Source organism: Erinaceus europaeus, chromosome 2 (assembly GCF_950295315.1).
Source record: "Erinaceus europaeus chromosome 2, mEriEur2.1, whole genome shotgun sequence".
Taxonomy (NCBI): domain Eukaryota; kingdom Metazoa; phylum Chordata; class Mammalia; order Eulipotyphla; family Erinaceidae; genus Erinaceus; species Erinaceus europaeus.
The window spans coordinates 188,693,038-188,699,037 of record NC_080163.1 but is presented as its reverse complement, the minus strand read 5'-3'; positions in this window follow the sequence as shown (position 1 = coordinate 188,699,037).

Genomic DNA, 6,000 nt, shown 5'->3' with positions numbered 1-6,000 from the left:
TCTCTATCCAATAAATAAAGATTAAAAAATTAAAAAAAAAAAAGAAAGGATAGGGAGTCGGGCTGTAGCGCAGCGGGTTAAGCGCAGGTGGCGCAAAACACAAGGACCGGCATAAGGATCCCGGCCCCGGCTCCCCACCTGCTGGGGAGTCGCTTCACAGGCGGTGAAGCAGGTCTGCAGGTGTCTATCTTTCTCTCCTCCTCTCTGTCTTCCCCTCCTCTCCCCGTTTCTCTCTGTCCTATCCAACAACGACAACAACAATAATAACTACAACAATAAAACAACAAGGGCAACAAAAGGGAATAAATAAATAAAATAAATATTTAAAAAAAAAAGGATGAGTTTGATAGGACAGAGAGAAATTGAGAGAGAAGGGGGAGATAGAGAAGGAGCAGGAAAGAGGACCAGGTAGGGGTGCACTGGGTTAAGCATATATAGCGCTAAGTGTAAGGACCTGCAGAAGGATCCAGGTTTGAGCCCCCTGGCTCCCCACCTGCAGTGGGGGAGGGGGGCTTCACAAGCCGTGAAGCAGATCTGCAGGTGTCTATCTTTCTCTCTCCTCTTTCAATTTCTCTGTCCTATTTAATAAAAAATGGAAAAAATTGGCCTCCAGGAGCAGTGGATTTGTAATGCTGGCACGAAGCCTCAGCAATAAAAAGGGAAGGAGTGGGGCCAGGTGGTGACGCACCTGGTTAAGCGCACACATTAAAAAGGGAAGGAGTGAGGAGCCAGGTGGTGGCATACCTGCTTAAGCACTCATTTTAATTTTTTTAAATATTTATTTATTTTTAATTCCCTTTTGCTGCCCTTATTTTATTGTTGTAGTTACTATTGTTGTTGTTATTGATGTCGTCATTGTTGGATAGGACAGAGAGAAATGGAGAGAGAAGGAGAAGACAGAGAGGGGGAGAGAAAGACACACACCTGCAGACCTGCTTCACTGCCTGTGAAGCGACTCCCTTGCAGGTGGGGAGCTGGGGGCTCGAACGGGATTCCTACGCCGGTCCTTGTGCTTTGCGCCATGTGCGCTTAACCCTCTGCACTACCACCCGACTCCCCATTTTAATTTTTTTTATCATTTTTATTTTTATTGGATAGAGACAGCCAGAAATTGAGAGGAATCGAGGGAGAAAGAGACACCTGCAGCCCTGCTTCACCACTTGTGAAGCTTTCCCTCTGTAGGTGGGGACCAGGGGCTCAAACCTGGACCCTTGCACATTGTAACATGTGTGCTCAACCAGATGCGCCACCACCCAGCCCCTAAATATTATCTTTTATTTTTTAATTTTATTATTATTATTTTTACCAGAGCACTGCTTAACTCTGGCTTATGGTGGTGTGAGGAACTGAACCTGGGACCTAAAAGCCTGAGGCTAGAGAGTCTATTTGCATAACCATTATGCTGTCCCCTCCACCACCTGCAGAAAGAACTAAGTTTGAGCCCCTGGTCTCCACCTGCAAGGGGACAGATTTACGAGCCATGAAGCAGAGCTGCAGGTGTCTCTCTTCCTCTCTACCTCCTCCATCAATTTCTCTCCATCTCTATCCAATAAATAAATAAATAAATATATTAAAGAGAGAGAGAAGGAGCGAGAAAGAGAGACATCTGCAGCACTGTTTCACCATATGTGTAGCTTCTTACCCTTGGCAGGCATGGAATGGGGGGGCTTGAACCCAGATCCTTGTGCATGGTAACATGTGTTCACTCAACCAGGCACATCACTGCCTGGCCCTGGGCTTTCATTTTTCTTTGTTTGTGATGCTGAGGATCAAGCCCAAAGTTTTATATATGTTAGCCTTGTGCTCTACTGCTAAGCCACTTCCCTGACCTCAGATTCTCCCTGTTCCCAGGGCCAGGCACACAGTAGGTATTCAGATCACTGCTGAATGAAGGGAAAAGGAGGAGGGTAGAAGGAGAAGGAATGATAATCTGGTGTGTTATAGCTGGCACTATCTCCTCAGCCCAAATTATTTCATTTCCTTCTTTCCTCACCTCCTTTCTTTCTTTCTTTTTTTTTTTTTTTTCGGCCACCTGTTTCTTTTGTTTTTGATAGAGAAGTTGAGAGGAGAGAGGAAGAGAGACACCTGCAGCACTGCCTCACTGCTCTTGAAGCTTCCTCCTTTCAAGTCAGGAAGCTGGGACCAGGGGCTTGAACCCGGGATCTTGTGCATGGTAATCAGTGCACTCTACTAGGTGCGCCACTGCCCAGCCCAAAAGAAGGAAGCCAAGCAACAATAGCTGGTCACAGCTCTCTCTGGGAAGTGTGTGTGTGTGTGTGTGTGTGTTGGGGGGAGGGGGACTATGAATATCCATGGGGGCGGGGGGAGCTGGCCAGGATGGGGGGTGTCGTGATGGGAATACACAGAGGCTCTGTGAAAAATAGTAGCAACGCCAGGATTGGCAGCCTAGCTAGGAATGGTGTGGGCTTTGGAATCTGCTGGCAGAGGGACCTTGGCCTCCTAGGGTTGAGCCTGAAGGCGGAGGGGCACAGCAGAGGCTGGGAGCCTGCACAGCCACTCCAGGAGAGTGGAGCCAGGGTCCAAGTTTGAGGAACACGGGTGGGATGAAACCAGGACCAATCTAACTCCATATATATAATTTATTAGAGCGCAAGGACTGATGTAAAGATCCCGGTTCAAGCCCCGGCTCCCCACCTGTAGGGGAGTTGCTTCACAGGCAGTGAAGCAGGTCTACAGTGTCTATCTTTCTCTCCCTCTCTCTGTCTTCTCCTCCTCTCTCCATTTCTCTCTGTCCTATACAACAACGACAACAACAATAATAACTACAACAATAAAACAACTAGGGCAATAAAAGGGAATAAATAAATAAATATTAAAAAAATAATTTAAAAAACTATTTAAAAAATTTATTAGGGAGATTAGTGGTTTATAGTCAACAGTAAAATACAGTAGTCAGTACACGTGTAACATTTCTCAGTTTTCCTCACAACACTCTAACTAGGTTCTCCTCTACCATCATGTTCCAGGACCTGAACACTCTCTCACCCTAGAGTCCTTTACTTTGGTGCAACACGCCAACTTCAGTCCAAGATCTGCTTTATGTTTTCCCTTCTGTTCTTATTTTTCAACTTCTGTCTATGAGTTCATCCTTCTCTTTCTGCCTCATCTTACTTAACATAATTCCTTCAAGCTCTATCCAAGATGAGGTGAAGAACATGAATTCACTACTCTTAATAGCGGAGTAGTATTCCATTGTGTCTATAGACCACAATTTGCTCAGTGACTCATCTGTTGTTGGACACCTGGGTTGCTTCCAGGACTTGGCTATTTATTACAAATTGTGCTTCTGTGAACTTAGGTATATACAGATCTTTTTGGATGGGTGTTTATTTATTGTTTTTGGCAGAGACAGAGAGAAATTAAGAGGGGAGTGAGGAGATGGAGAGAAAGAGAGAGAGAGATGGAGAGGACACCTGCAGCCCTGCTTCATCACTTGTGAAGCCTTCCTCCTGCAGGTGGGACCAGGGGCTTAAACCCAGGTCCTTGTGCACTGTAGCATGTGCACTCAACCAGGTGTACCACCACCCTGCCCTTTATAGTAATTTTGAAAGAAAAGAGTGTCCCATTCCCTAAAGCATTTGACATTCATTGAATGGACAATCGTCATGACAAATGTTAGTACGTGGGGAGGCGATGGGTGTGGCACCCCCTTAAATACCGAGCTGAGGCTCAGTCACCACCTGCAGAGGATCCTGGGTGGAGGGACTGGCATCACTGAGTGAGCAGACAGGGGCAGAAGGGAGAATCCCTGACAGATGGGTGGGCTGGATCAGCAGGGTTCACAGATCACTCCCTGCACCTGAAAAGGCATGAGAAGCAGACCCTGGTAGGGGAGGTTGTTGTTATAAACAGGGAGCCCTGCTGACCCCCACATTGGGGGGACTCGATGAATTTCTACACAGATCCCAGTGAATCTAAGGTGGTGGCATCACAAACCTTCCACCTGCAAGCCCCCGTCCCCCCCCCCCCCCGCAAGACTGGGGGCTAGGGGACACTGCTGAGCTTCCAGATCCTGGGTGTGTGTCCCTGGCTTCAGGGATGGGCGATACCCAGGGTTGCAGCCAGTCCCCTTGGAGACCTCAGCCTGGGGGAACAGCTCCTCGGGGTTCACCTCCACCGCCCTCCCCGGGGCCACCTCACCCACTTCCAAAAATGGGCACAACTTCCTCCGCTCCTCCAGGAAGCTCCGCTCTGCCCGCCCCTTCCCGGCCCCAAACTGCCTTCCTCCCCGAGAAGCTTCCGGCCTGAAGCTACCCGGACTCCAAGTTCTGGGTGCCCCGCCAGCCCCCCACTTCCCAGCCCGGGTGAGGTAGGGGTGGGTTCCCCCATTCCACCACTCTAGATCCAGGAGCCCCACAATGCCACCCCCACGCTGTCACTGTGCAGCTCGGACCGCACCCCCTCTTACCACGCCCCCCAACCCTTTCCTCCCCTGCCCCCCTCCAGGTCCCCACAGCTGCCCGGGGGCCCCGCACCCCAGGCGCCGCCCAGCCCCCACGGCCGCCAGGAAGGACGCGGCCCAGGGCCCGTGCCAGGCTGCTGAGTGTGCGGCCCCGCCCAGCCCGGCCAGGAATGCGGCTGGACCGCGGGGGCGGCTGCGCAGGCTCCCGGCTGGGCCCCGGCCTATCGCGCCGGCTGGCGGGCAGGCAGGTGGCTCCGGCTCACGGGCGCCGGGCTTCTTCTAGAAGGAACAGCACGGCTGGGGAGACAGCATAGTGGTTATGCAAACAGACTCTCATGCTTGAGGCTCCTAAATCCCAGGTTCAGTCCCCCGCACCACCATAAACCAGAGCTGAGCAGTGCTCTGGTGTTTCTGTGTGTCTCTCTCTGCATCTTTCTCAAAAAAAAAAAAAAAAAAAAAAAAGGAACAGCAGCACCGCCCTCTGCTCAGCCCAGCCCCCACCTGGAGAGCCTGGAGGCCTCATTTCAGTGACAACTTTCAAACCCTACTACTCCCTACTCCATGCATCCCACAGCTGATAGAGGAGGTGGGACAGGGAGTAGGTTTTATAGCTGTGACATTTGCTAGTCTCCTTTTTTGTTTTTAATTAATTTTAATGAGAGAGATAGAGAGACCAGAGCACTACTCAGCTCTGGCTTAAGGTGGTACTGGGGTTGAACCTAGGACCTTGGAACCTCAGGTGTGAGTGTCTCTTTGCATAACCATTATGCTATCTCCCCAGCCTGAGTCTCTGTTTCTTTACCTATTTCCCCCAGAGAACTGACACTCAATGCTGCTTAGAGAGGACTCTTCTTTTTAAAAAAAAAATAATAATAATTTTATTTATTCCCTTTTGTTGCCCTTGTTGTAGTTATTATTGTTGTTGTCATTGTTGGATAGGACAGAGAGAAATGGAGAGAGGAGGGGAAGACAGAGAGGAGGAGAGAAAGATAGACACCTGCAGACCTGCTTCACTGCCTGTGAAGCCACTCCCCTGCAGGTGGGGAGCCGGGTTCGAACCGGGATCCTTATGCCGGTCCTTGTGCTTTGCGCCACCTGCGCTTAACCCGCTGCGCTACAGCCCGACTCCCAGAGAGGACTCTTCTTTGAGACTCTAGTTTCGTGCTTTTATTTCAGACTTTTTCTGAAAGCTCAGTCATTTCTTGGGGGGTGGTGTGTGGAGGGAGCTTGCAGGGATATAGAACTCAGTCTCATACTTGCAAAGTCAGGCACCCCTGACAATCTCTGAGATCCCTGAAAATTGCCCTTTGCTCCCAGTTCCCTGGTCCTCAACTCCAGGCAAGGAATATATATATATATATATTTGAGGCCCTGGATTCCTCCTCAGCCATCAGTATTATATGTACTCATAGGTCCTGATGTTCTAGAATGAAGCCCATCTCTTTAAGGGGTGAAAATTTTCTTGAAGCCTTGGTGCTCTGATCTATAAAATGGGTAAAGCAGTGCCCAATTTATGGGTTCTTCCCAAATCTCAGGATCTTGCTGCATACTCAGAGGCCTGCCTTCAGTACAAGGTC